The sequence below is a fragment of the Lissotriton helveticus genome, chromosome 2_2 (assembly GCF_964261635.1).
Source record: "Lissotriton helveticus chromosome 2_2, aLisHel1.1, whole genome shotgun sequence".
Taxonomy (NCBI): Eukaryota; Metazoa; Chordata; class Amphibia; order Caudata; family Salamandridae; genus Lissotriton; species Lissotriton helveticus.
This window is the reverse complement of record NC_136060.1, coordinates 133,500,967-133,515,898: the sequence shown is the minus strand read 5'-3', so window position 1 is coordinate 133,515,898 and position 14,932 is coordinate 133,500,967. Positions and strand designations below refer to the sequence as shown.

The window sequence follows — 14,932 nt, the reverse complement described above, 5'->3', positions numbered from 1 at the left end:
CTTTTGTTTAATAATATGAATACATTCTTATGTGGAATGTGTCAGTTGTCCATATACTGCACTTATGCAACATATGCTGGTCAACCTTGCATGCTCAAATTTATAGACAACAATTGCTTATGTTGGTTAGAATCCTATGCCTGGGCCACTTTTTACTTGGTGAAATATTATTAAAATGTTGTTGAAAGCATTGACAGAGCAGGTAAAGGCGCAGGTGGATGGAACTCAGCAGCGCAACAGGGTCCATCAGTAGTCAATACTGAACAATCCAACTCCAACAAAAACATTTACAGTGTCCTTCAGGATAAATAAATTAATACTTCAAAGCATAAAGACCTTTTGCTCAATAACGCAAAGCTATTTATTGCTACAAAACAAACTAGAGAATACAAGAAATGTGTGATATTTCATATTCAATTTACTAAAGCGACTTGATATTTAGGGGGTCATTACGATGACAGGCGGACTTCAGTCCAACTGCCATTGTATCGTATATGGAACCCCCCGCCTACAAGGCGGCGATCCCACAGGGCAAATTACGATGCGACCGCCAGCGTGGCGGTTGCATTGTCTATATTTTGTATTGCAGTGGAAGCTGCGCTCTGCAGCACCAAACACATGACAAAACTGAAACCCCACACATATCCCTACACTACGTGGCAGGCACCAAGCTGTGCCTACCAAACAGTGCAGGGATATGTTCGGGGTGCACCTTAGGTGCCCCCAAACACCCAAAGTCAAGGGTGAGGGGAAAGGGGGGCCTGCTACAGGCCCCCAAAGTCCCTTTCCACCAGCCTTTTTATGGCAGGTTACCCACCATGAAAAGACCAGTGGAAAGGGACATTGTAATGCCTACGGCCAATATGGTAGGGACTACAAGCCCCTCCACCGCATCTGCAGGCTCAATGAGCGCGTGGGATGGATGTCAGTCTGACGTTCTGACCGGCATCTCACCCGCCTGCCATTGTAATAAAATAATAAAGAACAGCAGGAGTATAACCCATAGACTGGATTGATATCTGGGTATATGTACGTTTTAGCGACAATATCTCAACCGGATTCAGTGAGGAAGGCAAATACACTTGCATGTACAAGACATTACAAGGTAGCGAAAAAAGGAGAGACTCCCAGTATCTTTTTCGAAAAAGTGCTCATGGCGTCATATAATGAATTCACACTTTATACAGGACAGTTATACCAGCACTGTTGGCATAAAATAAAGTGGCAACCCAAGGGGGCTTTGTACACTTGGTGCTCGTGAAACAAAGAGTGATGACGCAAGTGACAGGTGGGAGACTTATCGAAGGACGCAAAGTGACAAGGTGAAGAGCAATATATACAGAAGCAATGGTTCGTCATCAATGAATGGAAGACAGATAATTGTTTGTGAACCAAAGTTGAGAATGCGCCGTGAGTTGCGCTGTATGATTGGTTGATGGCGTTTCGATCCTATCAAGTCAAGATCAACATCAGGACCGGGATGCCAATTTTCAACGGGATGTAGGTGAATTGTAGCAGGTTGGGTGGGGAAGTGTTATACAGAGCGGATCGAGTGATCTGGAATCCGCATACATGGTGTATTAAAAGGGTCAAAAGACCAGTGGTGGTAGGAGGTGCAGGGTCGGAGCCCCGATCCACTGTGTTCCTCCAAAGGGGTCAAGGAGAGGTTAAAGGCAGGGTCGGATCACCGATCCACTGCCAGGGTCCCGGGGCAGGTACCTTGATTGCAGATTTGGCATGCAGCGGACTAAATCCAGGGGCCGTCGGGTGGCAGCAACAGGGTCCAAGTAGAGTGAAGTCTCGCCCGGCATGTTTAATCAAACCCTGGTAGTGGATCGGTGATCCGACCCTGCCTTTAACCTCTCCTTAACCTCCACCGGTCTTTTGGCCCTTTTAATACACCACGTATGCAGATTCCAGATCACTCGATCCGCTTTGTATAGCACTTCACCACCCAGCCTGCTACGATTCACCTACATCACGTTCAAAATTGGCAACCTGGTCCTGATGATGATCCTGACTTGATAGGATCGAAACGCCGTTGACCAATCATACAGCGCAACTCACGGCGCATTCTCAACTTTGGTTCACAAACAATTATCTGTCTTCCATTCATTGATGATGAACCATTGCTTTTGAATGTACTGCTCTTCACCTTGTCACTTTGCGTCCTTCGCTGTGTCTCCCACCTGTCACTCGCAATGTCGCTCTTTGTTTCATGAGCAACAACAAAGCCCCCTTGGGTTGCCACCGCATTTTATGCCAACAGTGCTGTTATAACTCTCCTGTATAAAGTGTGAATTCAATATATAATGCCATGAGCACTTTTTCAAAAAAGATACTGGAGTCTCTCCTTTTTTCGTTACCTTGTAATGTCTTGTACATCCACGTGTATTTGCCTTCCTCACTGAATCCGGTTGAGATATTGTTGCTAAAACATGCCATTGTAATGAGGTAGGTGGGAAACATGTATCCGATGTTAGGGAGACCGACAGCCTGTTGGTGGCAGTCTCCCAGCCTTCGTAATCAGGCTCTTAGTTCTTCAGAAGTCAGTGCATAAGTATAAGACCGAATATGCTGGGTAATGAGATGTGTATTCTGTCACTAAAATGCTCAAATCTGCAATTTACATGAATGCTGGAGAAAGGATATACTGGTGGTAGGAATTACGATCAGGAACATCTCACTATGCAAAGGTTCTCAGGCTATGGGACTGGTGAATCAATAGCTCAGGGACATAAGAATCTTAGGGTGCTGCTTGAATGTAAATTTTCCTTTTTTTACCTCAAATAAATGACGTGATCAAAAACAAAAAACAGCTAATGATGCACAGGAGAGGCTCCCCATTCCTCAGTTCCTCCATGCAAATAGCCAGGTGAAATATTTAGAGCATGGGTGCTATCTCACCTAGACTACTGTAATGTGTTGTAATAAAGACAAGATTCTGATGAACAAATCCAACCTTGGATAACATAGCCTACAACGTAAACATTGCTGTGGCGATCTGCCTTATTTCAAAATAAATGCCTTCTTCTAGTCTGTCTTAACTCTATTCTCACTGGTGTCACATTCATGTACTACAAATCTAAATCTCTTATATTGCATATGGCTATATCATGTAATTTCATATGTATATCTTCTGATAATCTCAACAAACACAACCTGAATTTACATAGAATACATGACACCAGTGGGAATAGAGGAGCAGAGGTGTGGGGAGCCTCTCCTGTGCGTCATAAGCTGAAGTTTTGTGTTTTTGATAATGTCATTTATTTGTAGTAAAAAAGGGAGAATTTACATTTGAGCAGCACCCCAGGATTCTTATGTCCCTGGGCTGCTGTTTCACCAGGTGACTAAGGGCCTTATTACGAGTTTGGCGGTCTGACTACTGTAGCACCGTATCCACCCCCACCAGCAGTACATGGTGTTGGTGGTTCAAAGACCACCATGTGACGAGTTAACCACAGGGTGGCGGTGTGGAGGCGGCGATCTTGCAGCAGTAGTGAGTATTTTTCCAAAAAGTATTAATGCCTGTGTGTGCATTTCGACTGCAGATGTGTTAGATGCACACATATGCATGATTTATGTGGAAAAATACCATATGCCCACTACCGGGGTTCAGCCCATATTTGGCAGTCCTGGCAATGAATATATAGTTCAAAAAGTACTCGCCTGAAGATCACCACAAACAGAGTCGTAATCCTCGGGATAAAATCCTGCTGTGAAGGGGGGACCAGGGGAAAAGGATCCAGGTCAGAATCTGCCTGGAAGAAGAAGAAAGTGGGGAGTACACATCCCAAATCCTTTTTCTCCAACACCTTGAAGCAGGCGTTCGTACTGCTGCGGTCCGCTTGTGGAACACGCAACTCGTCATACGCACGTCAGTGCAGCTCCCCTTGACCACCTTATGGTGGCTCCCTTTCACCAACAGCGAATCAGGTAGTCGGCTGGCAGGCCAGCGGTGGTCTTCGCAAAGCCGCTCCGCCCAACTCGTAATACTTTTGTCAGACCCCCGAGCTCACCACATGCCGATTTAACGGTAATAAGGCCCTTAGTAATTACTTTCTTTTCTGGGGTGCTAGGTATCTTACTCTTTCTGTCATTATGTCTAAAAATAGTGTAATTGTATACAGAATTACAATATAACTAATTGAATATGTATGTTATTTGCATATAAAATTATGTAACTACTGTTCTTATTTATACTTACATATATGTTCATCTTAGATGTTTCACACTTTTTTGCAGCTTTTCCGTTGGGGGGTGTTGTAGTATGTAGCAGTTGCTTTCTTTTCTGTTGGAAGGAAAAAAAGAGTGAGTTGCATTTTTGGTTGTAAAGGTTGAGGTTGTTAGGATTTATTTTATATGGTTTTGGGGTAAGTTTGCATTTTATCATTAGTAGTGAGCAGAGCTCGCGGACTTTCAGTCCGTGGAATTCCGTGGAATTACAAGAAAACTCAGCAGATTCTGAAATCAGTACATAGCACTGTTCGTACTGATTTTTAGAACTGGGAGCTTGTTCTGCAGTCCATAATCAGAGCAAACAGCACCACAAGGTGCGACAGAGGGTGCTGCCTCTTTGTTGCGGCTCGAGTAGAATTTCTACTCGAGCGGCAGCGGTCGCTACCACCCTCGTTGAAAAAATACTGCCAGGTGTCCTCCTAGTGCCTGAAAATCCCACTAGAGGATGACAATTCTTGCTCACCAACTTACTGCATGTAAGAAAACACTCTGCCATGCAGTGGTTGGTGGAGTTTGACCGGAACTCCACATTACAAGCATAATGAGGAGTGGCCAAAACTCCATGAACTCAGTTGGCAGAGCGGAATTTATCATCCACCCCTATTTATAACAGTTTTCATATTGTTAGACCTGTTAGCCTTAGGGTGGTCTTCGCCCAAATGTTTTACCTGCTTGCCTCTAATTTTCCTGATCTTGTTATGTTGGCTTTAGGACTCTGGGCACTTGACCAGTGTTAAAGTACATGTGCTCTCTCCGCAAACTTGGTTTGATTGACTTATCCACAATTGAAATATTTAATTTACTTATAGGTCGCTAGTAAAGTGCACTACTGATTGTGCGACCCTCTTAAGTAGCCCTTTAAAACATATCTCAGGCCTGCCACTACAGAGTCTGTGTGGGCCCATTTACACTGCCATGTCTACTTGGCATGTAAAACCCCTTGCCATGCTTTAAAGCTCCCTTTTATTACATATAAGTTATCCCTAAGGTTAGTCCTAGGTTGCCCATAGGGCAGTGTGCTGTGTAATTAAAAGGTAGAACATGTACTTTTAAGTTTTACATGTCCTGGGAGTGAAAAACTCCCAAATCTGGGTTTTTCACTACTGTGAGACCTACCCCTTCCATAGGTTAACATTGGGGATTTCTTGTTCCATCTAATAAGTGTAATTTCCAATTGAAACGAAGTAGAGCTGTCATGTTTCGTACCTATGGAATTGTAATAATACATTCTCTTTAATGGTAAACCCAAATTTATCAGTACAATTTTAAAAATGCCACTTTTATAAAGATAAAAACAACAGGTGATGGACAGATTGCAGAGCATTGTCATACATTCACCCCAGTACAGAGATCTGGGCCTAAATCCATCGTTTTTTTGCACTCCACACCACCCCAGGTCAGACATGGCCATATGCAAATCAGCCTTGACCCTGTATCTCATGGGAACAGTCCAGCCCGAACTGCCAAGCCATGTCTTTCCTGGACTGGAATCAAGCATCCAAGGACCGGTTTCTGGCTATCAGCCATCATCAGCCTGGATAGCTTGACTCCAGTGGTGTGGAGAGCATGGGACTCACGTCTGAACATACCCATCCCACTCGGGCGACAAAGGCAAAAACAACAGGTGATGGACAGAATGCAGAACATTGTCATACATTCACCCCAGTACAGAGATCTGGGCCTAAATCCATCGTTTTTTTGCACTCCACACCACCCCAGGTCAGACATGGCCATATGCAAATCAGCCTTGACCCTGTGCCTCATGGGAACAGTCCAGCCCGAACTGCCAAGCCATGTCTTTCCTGGACCGGAATCAAGCATCCAAGGACCGGTTTCTGGCTATCAGCCATCATCAGCCTGGATAGCTTTACTCCAGTGGTGTGGAGAGCATGGGACTCACGTCTGAGCATACCCATCCCACTCGGGGCGACAAAGGCAGATCAGGCAGATAAGTTGACTGGGGGTGAGTGTTTGTATTGTCAACGCTCCGTCCATCACCACCTTTGGTTTTTCTTTCTTCGCCCTAAGTTGGCAGGGTATGCTCAGACGTGAGTCCCTTGCTCACTTTGCCACTGGAGTCACGCAAGCCCGGCTGAAGACGGCTGTAATGCCAGAAACCGGTCCTGGGAAGCTTGATTCCGGTCCAGGGAAGACATGGCTTGGCAGTTCGGGCTGGACTGTTCCCATGAGGCACAGGGGCAGACTGATTTGCATATGGCCATGTCTGAACTGGGGTGGCGGAGTGAGCTAAAGAACGGTGATGGATTAAACCCAGATCAGTTGACTGGGGGTGAGTGTTTGTATTGTCAACGCTCCGTCCATCACCACCTTTGGTTTTTCTTTGTTCGCCCTAAGTTGGCAGGGTATGCTCAGATGTGAGTCCCTTGCTCACTTTGCCACTGGAGTCAAGCAAGCCCGGCTGAAGACGGCTGTAATGCCAGAAACCGGTCCTGGGAAGCTTGATTCCGGTCCAGGGAAGACATAGCTTGGCAGTTAGGGCATGAGGCACAGGGTCAGACTGATTTGGCTATGGCCATGTCTGAATTGGGGTGGCGGAGTGAGCTAAAGAACTGTGATTGATTAAACCCAGATCAGTTGACTGGGGGTGAGTGTTTGTATTGTCAACGCTCCGTCCATCACCACCTTTGGTTTTACTTTTATAAAGATGCCTTTTTTCTGCTCTTAGCCCTGTGTGCCTGCAGCCTGTCTATTATACACATCTAGATTGGCTGATAGCTGGGCTTTGTGCATTCCCTCTAGACAGCCACACACAAGGGAACTTAGGTGTGACTTGATGGGCAATCCACATCATGATGGGCCATCTTGGGCAGGATAGGAGGGAGGAGCTGGGCACAACCTCACACTTACACCTGAATTGGGTGTCCTGTCCTCACACAAAGGACTGCTTAACCCCCTGTAGTGAGTCTGGAGCTAGGGCAGGAAGGGAAGACCACTGAGCATTTGATAGCCCCTCTTTGAAGTCTACCCCACCTCAAAGGGACCACTGTGTATCGGAACTGGACTTCTGATCCTACCACATCAGTACACTTCTGGACCTCTGGAGATTCTGCCACGAAGAAGGACTGCTGTGCTGCTGAAGTACTGCCACTCTGCTGGACTGCTGCTCTGGAAGAACTGCTTTCTTGCTGTGCTGACCTGCCTGTTGCCTGCTGCCCTCTTTGCCTGGGTGAGAAGGACAGATTCTGCTTCACTCAAACCCAGAGTGACTCCAAGAGCTTGCTGGCATGTATCCTGTTTTGAAGTCTCAGGAATATAAAAGACTTCCAACTCCCCTTTCCACAGCACCTGGACTCTACCATCTGTGAGTTTTGTCCTGCCAAGTGGTGCCAACACCATCCTGGACCCTTGGAAGTGAGTATAAAGTGCTGCTCGAGTAGAAATCGACGCAATGCCGTTGTGTCGCTCACAACCAGCGCAGGTCCATCAATGACGAAGCATCGTCACTGCTGCGAGGATCAAGTGCATCAGATCGCCAACTGAGTGGTGCATTATCCCCATCTACGATTCATCGCAGACTTTGCGTGGCTTGGAGTGACGCATCGCATCCATCCTAAAGGTTCGACGATAATGCATCACCTCCTCGCATTTTCCTTGACATCGACACAAACAAGGTACTTTGCAACAGGCTGGTCCCTGTATACGACCCGTGCTCCATTGCGGTCAGCCTGAACTTTTGACTTTGACCCTATATAGCGCAACCAGATAACCCTGGTTGGCGCTTTATGAGTTTAACCAATATATTTCAGTTTATTCTTTAAAAATACATAACTCCAGTTCAACGTATTGGATTTTAGTTGTTTTGGTCTTGTTTTGTTAATAAAATTAAGCCCTAGTTTTCTAACCAGTTGTGGTTTCTTTTTGTGTGGTATTTTCAGTATTTTACTGTTTGAAGTATTGCATAAATATTTTACACTGTACCTCTTAAGTTAAGCCTAACTGCTCTGTGCCAAACTACCAGGGGTGAGCATAGGTTAATTTAGGGTGTGATTGTGACTTACCCTGACTATGATTGTGGTTCCTGCTTGGACAGGGTGCATACCTCTACAAACCAGAAACCCAATTTTTAACATTGGTTATCAGTGGTGAGGATAGGACATATATTATTCTATTATATATATCTTCTATAGGACTTCTACTATTTCATATCTAAAGACCATTACGGATTTTAAAAAAATGTTCCCTAGTTTTTTAATTGCTTTTCCTCCCTTTTCTAAATGTAAGGGCCCTACAGCTCGTTTTGAAACATGGATGCCTGTAATTTTCATATCCTCAGCAAGCCTGATCTGCTGAAACTCTGCACACAGAAGGGATTGAGAACAGACAAGAAGGCTACCAAACTGTATCTGCAGGTAGCCCTTAGGGCCTTTGAGGAGGTGCAAATATTATTGGCCGTCTCAGAGGAAGATGAGGTGATTGACAATGAGGAGGAGGGTGCACTGTCAGAGAAGAAGAAGATGGAGGACCCAGACCAGTATTTGAGTTTCCAGGAAAGCCAAACTCATCCCAATCAAATGACTGATGCCCATGATGCTCAGAATGGAGTAGAGAGCAGTGTATCTGCCAAAGGCCTGTCCCCACACGAGCTAGAGGACAGCGGGAGGAGAGGAAGCTTAAGCGGGACCTGGAGCCAGCCAAATTACAGATGGAAGAGAAAAGGGTGGCACATGAGCTTAAACTTAAGAAGTTGGATATCCAAGCCAAACAGTTGGAGTCTAGCAGCAGTGGTGGCAGCATACCTACAGTGTCCCATGGGAGGGAAGGGTCCCCATACCAAAGGAATCTGCGCCTAACTATGTAGTGGGAGACGCTGGATGGCTGGGTGAGGGGCAGCACAGTAGATGATTTCACTGGGCTGTGCAACCTCATTTTGAGGGAGCAAATGTTTGATATCTGTTTTCCAGAATGGCACCAACACGTAGTTGAATGCAAGCTGACTGAACCCAGGAAGCTTGCTGAAGGGGCAGAGTTCTGGGTCAGCACTGGCGTGTCCAACAAGACATCTGGGGGGACTCCCAAAAGGGTGGTCAGGTTTCCCACCAGAATAGGGAGGGGGGAGATAAAAGGAAGGAGTTCTCGCAAGGCCCCTAAAACACTTCTCGGTAGAAAGGGTCCTATGTCCAATATATCCACCAGAAAAAGAGCTTCCCTGACATGAGTCAGAACAAATCCCCTAAGTGCTATGAGTATGGGCAAAACAAGGAAGATCCCAAATGCCCCAAGAGGGCACAGCCTCCCACTGGAGGTAATACACCAGGGATGACAAGTGTAGTGCTTGGGGAGGAGTTTGTCCCAGTCAGTGGGGGCACATCAGTGAGGTTACCCCAGTGTCCATGGGTGGCATAGAGATGGTGCCTAAAGCCCATATGTCTTCCAGTACTGCAAAGTATCGGCAGTGAGTCTCCATTAATGGACAAGGTATTGACGCTCTGAGGGACACAGGGGCCATGCTGACTACAGTAAGATTTTACCAAATACCTTCGACCCAGTTGCAGTAGCTGACAACCGTGTGGGTCACTACCAAGTAGGGGGTCTCAGGTCTTCTGAAAGTTGCTACGAACCATGTTGTGCATGTGGATTGTTTGTTAGGGAACGACCTGGAGCACACTACCTGGAAGGAAGTGGAGCTCAGGTCACACCTGGAAATGTTGAGGTTGTATGGGTGGATTTGTGCAACCACCAGGTCCTTGGTGGCCCAGGAAGGGAGTCATGGAAGCTTGGAGCCTGGAAAAATGGCCCAGGTAGCTGCCAAAAGATTGAAGGATAAGAGGTGTGGGAGTCCAGCAGCCCAGACCCCAACACAGCACTAAGACTGCTCTTTTTGTAGAACTGTAAGAATTATAAAGGATCTTGGACCAAGGAGGTTCAGCAGCAGTCATGCTATTGGAGCTAAGTGCAGCATTTAACACTGTAGTCCATCAAATTCTCAGAGACTGGTGAGTGCAGGAATAAGGCTCACCGTTTTGGACTGGCTCTCCTCATTTTTAGAAGATAGGAGCTTTCAAATGTGCAACAACCCATCCTATTCTGAGGTTTTGCCTCTGAAATGTGGGGTCTCTCAGGGCTCTACCCTAAACCCCACATTATTGTATGCCCGTTTGGCTGACATAGTGCAAACGTTCGGTCTCTCAATTTTCAGTTATGCTGACAATACACAAATAGCATTGTCCCTTACCCCTGACAAGCAGGTAAAAGGATCACAACTGGGAACTTGCCTAAAGGAAGTGGTTGACAGGATGACAAACTGCTGCCTCAAACATAATAGTGAAAAAACGAAGTTATGGCTCTGGGCAACAATCTTAATGCATGGTCTCTAATAAGGTGACCAGAATCCTTAGTAAGTACATCCTCTCCCAATTCTTCCATAAAAAACCTCACCCTCGACATCCAAGCCAGGAAAGGTGCAGCAAACTGTTATGGTATGATTAAGCTGCTGAGGAAAATCTTATTTCTCCTTCCATTTTCCATCAGGAGGCTTGTTGTACAAGCACTTGTCCACTACCAACTTGACTATGGAAACTTCCTGTACTTGGGTTTTCCAAAATATGTGACAAAAAGACTGCAGGAGGTACAAAATGCTGCCACCCGTTTACTACTAAAAGTCCCTAGGCACCAATCAGTCTTAAGCGCTTTGGTCTCACTCCATTGGTTACCACTTGAGCTGAGAATACAACTTAAGGCCCTTTACATAGCTCGTAGGATCTATCACAAATAGGCCCCAACTGTGTCAGTCCCTACTACAGACATATAGCCCTGGCAGGGTTTTAAAGTCTGCCGATGCAATGCAATTTTCAATTCGTAGAGTTCGCGAACTAAGGGCTGGCGGCAGGTCTTTTTTCCTATCTTACTCCAAAGTTATGGAACTCTCTCCTGGTTAAGATTTGCTGTATCCAAGAAAAAGTCAGTGTCAGGAAGCAGCTAAAAGCATGGCTGTTTGCAATAAAGACTACATGGATTAGAGGATAGATGGTTCCACAGCTTAATTGCAACTATTCAGGCTCTCAATAAATCACATAGAATAGAATAGAATACAATAGAATAGAATGTTTCCCATGTTGAGGTAGATAGGTGCCAGAGGAGGTTGCTCCGGAGCCCACTGGAGAGGACATTGCCTCCTTGGTTACCTGCCTGAGAGAATCCACCTGGGAGGAGTTCTGCAAGGCACACAGAGAGTGCCCAACTCTGGAGGGCATGAGTCAACATGCCGAAGCCAAGGCAGCTGGTGATGCCTCCGGTAGTCACCATATTTACTAGGTGGGAAACCTCCTGTAAAGTGAGCCCAAGGCACCTGTGCATTGGGAAACAAGGGCACTAGTAATTCCCCAGTGCTACAGGGCCTTTCTACTGGGGCCGGCTCATGAGATGCCCTTGACAGGACTTCTGGGGCAAGACCAGACCTTTGCCAGGCTTGTTCCCCATTTTGTTGGCCGCCGAAGAAAGCTTCCTCAGATACATTCTGTAGGACTTGCTTGAACTGCCAGGCCATCGGTATGACAGGGCAGAAGCTAAAGGTCCCCTGAATCTCCAGAGTGGGTTTCCCGAAGGAAGTGTTTTTTGATAGGGGCACAAACTTTATGTCTGCATATATACAGTTCTTGTGGAAGAATTATGGAGTTACTTACTCGTTTTCCACACCCTACCATCCACAAACCAATGGGCTGGTTGCAAGATTCAAGGGCATGCCTGGGGCCATGAGGCATAGGTGCGACGTCCTCTTACCATGCCTACTCTTTGCTTACACAGGTACCACAGAAGGGGGTTGGATGTTGCCCCTTTGAGCTTCTCTATGGTAATCCTGTCAGGAGACCTCCTTATCTGGTCAAGGAGCGGTGGGACCAATCTCCCAAGAACCCTCCCCAGAATGTGGCTAGCTACATGGTAGCCCCCCGGCACCACATGTCCAAGTTTTGGAAGCAAGCTTCTGGAAACTTGGAGGCCAGCCAGGAGGTGATGAAGCATTGGTATGACCAGACGGCTACCACTGTGGAATTTCAGCCTGGGCAGAAAGACTGAGTGATGGAGCCCGTGGAGCCGAGGGCCATTTAAGACGTTTAGGCTGGGCCCTATGAGATTGTTGAGAGGAAGGAGGAGACCACCTACTTGGTGGCCATCAAGACCCCAATACACCCCGTGAGGGTTCTCCATCTCAACCGTCTTAAACCACTTTGAGAGGTCTAACATCACCATGTTGGTAACAGATGGTGGAGAGGAAGAGCAGAGTTATCCACTCCCTGACCTCCTAGCCTCCAAAGAGAAGGATGGGTCAGTGGAAGGTGTAAACCTTTCCCCTACCATGGCTTCAAAATAGCAGAGTGGTTGTCACTAGATACTGGGAAAATTCTCCTCACTGTTTTCCCTCACTCCTGGGATTACCCACCTGTGCACCCATGGTTTAGACACAAGAGATAGCCTCCCTATCAAGAATAACATCTATAGGCTGTCTGACAAAGTGATGGTCAGCATCAAGGATGAGGTATGCAAGATGTTAGAGTTAGGGATGATTGAACCCTCCAGTAGCCACTGGTCTAGCCCTGTAATGCTCATACCAAAAGCTAGCCCACCGGGCACTACACCAGCACTCGGGTTCTGTGTAGATTACAGGGGGGCTCAATTCAGTCAGCTGATGAGCTGATTGACAGGTTATGGGCTGTCTAGTTCCTGAGTACGTTTGATCTTACTTAAGGGTAATGACAGATTGCCCTAACTGAAGTAGCTAAGGATAGGTCAAACTGCTCCACTCCAGAGGGCCACTACCAATTTACATTGATGCCCTTTGGACTCAAGAAGGCCCCTGCCACCTTCCAGAGGCTGGCGAACCGGGTCTTTGCTGGTATGGAGGCCATCAGTGTTGCTTCCTTGGATAACATAGCTGTGTTCAGTAACAGCTGGAAAGACCACCTCTTTCACCTTTAGGAGGTGCTTTGGTCCCTACGAAATGCAAGTCTGACTATCGAGGCCAGTAAGTGCAAGATAGGATAAGGGTCTGTGGTGTACTTGGGACACCTTGATGGCAGGGGTAAGGCACAGCCCCTCCAGGCCATGATAGAAACCATCATGGCCTGAGAGCCCCCAAAGACTCAAACAGAGGTGAGACCCTCTCTAAGCCTCACAGGATATTACAGAAGGTTTGACAAGGGGTATAGCACCATTGTTGCCCCCTTGACAGAACTGACTTCAAAGAAACAACTCAGAATTGTGATATGTACAGAGGAACGCCAAAAAGCATTTGACTCCCTAAAGCAGCCCATGTACACAGCCCCTGTGCCCAAGACACCTGACTTTTTCAGTGAATTCATTGTTAAAACTGATACCTCAGAGCATGGTATAGGAGCAGTACTTTCACAACTTAATAATGAGGGTCTAGATCAACCTGCAGTCTTCATCTCCAGGAGGTTTCTTCCCAGGTAACAGAGATAGAGTGCTATTGAAAGGGAAGCCTTTTCTGTGGCCTGGGCACTGAAGAAGTTGAGATCATACCTGTTTGGCACTCAATTCCGGATTCAGACCGACCACAGGTCCCTCAGATGGCTAATGCAAATGAGGGATGAGGATCCAAAATTGTTGAGGCTGTCTATCTTTCTGCAAGGAATGAACTTTACAGGTGGAACACAGACCAGTGACAGACCACACCAATCCTGATGCTCTCTCTGTGTTCTTCCACATTAGTGAAGAGAACTCACAAGAACTTGGGTAGCTGTCCCCATTTTCAGCTGGGGGACATGTGTTAGACCTGTCAGCCTTAGGATGGTCTTCCCCTAAATGATTTACCCACTTGCCTCTAATTTTGCTGATATTGGATTGTTGGCTTTAGGACTCTGGGCACTTTAACACTGCTTACCAGTTCTAAAGTGCATGTGCTCCCCCTAAACATGATTTGATGGATTTATCTACAATTGGCATATTTAATTTACTTATAAATCCCTAGTAAAGTGGACTACATGTGCCCAGGGCCTTCTACATTAAATGCTACTATAGGGCCGACAGCACTGATTGTGCCACCCACTTATGTAGCCCTTTAAAACATGTCTCAGGGCTGCAACTGCAAAGCCTATTTCAGCAGTTTACAGTGCCATGTCGGCTTGGCATTTAAAACCCATTGCCAGACCTTAAAGACCCCTTTTATTAAATATAAATCAATGCTAAGGTAGGGCCTGGGTAGCCGATAGGGGAGGGTGCTTTGTAATTAAAAGGTAGGTCATGTACTTTTAAGTTTTATATGTCCTGGTAGTGAAAAACAAATGTGTTTATCACTACTGTGAGGCCTCCCACTCCCATAGGTTAACATTGGGAATTCCTTGTTACATCTAATAAGTGTAATTCCCAATTGGAAGTAGCTAGAGCTGTCATGTTAAGTACCTATGGAATTGTAATGATAAATCCTCTTTAATGGTAAAGTCGAATTTATCATTATAACTTGAAAAATTGTGCTTTTAGAAAAATTACATTTTTCTGCTCTTACCCCTACGTTCATGCAGCCAGACTCCAATACATGTCTGGAGTGGCTGACAGATGGGCTTTGTGAATTCCCTCTAGACAGCCAAAAATAAAGCGAGTTTAGGTGTGACTTGATGGGCCAGCCACATCCTGATGGGAGGGAAGAGCTGGGCACAGCTTCACATTTACACCTGATTAGGCTGTGTCCGGTCCCCATACAAAGGACTGCTTAGCCCCT

General features: G+C 46.2%; 1 protein-coding gene across 1 annotated transcript in view; it reads left to right on the top strand.

Moving 5' to 3' along the window:
- The window catches only part of CWH43 (cell wall biogenesis 43 C-terminal homolog), a 365,425-nt gene that overhangs the window by 325,329 nt on the left and 25,164 nt on the right, over positions 1 to 14,932 (top strand). The window lies entirely within an intron of this gene.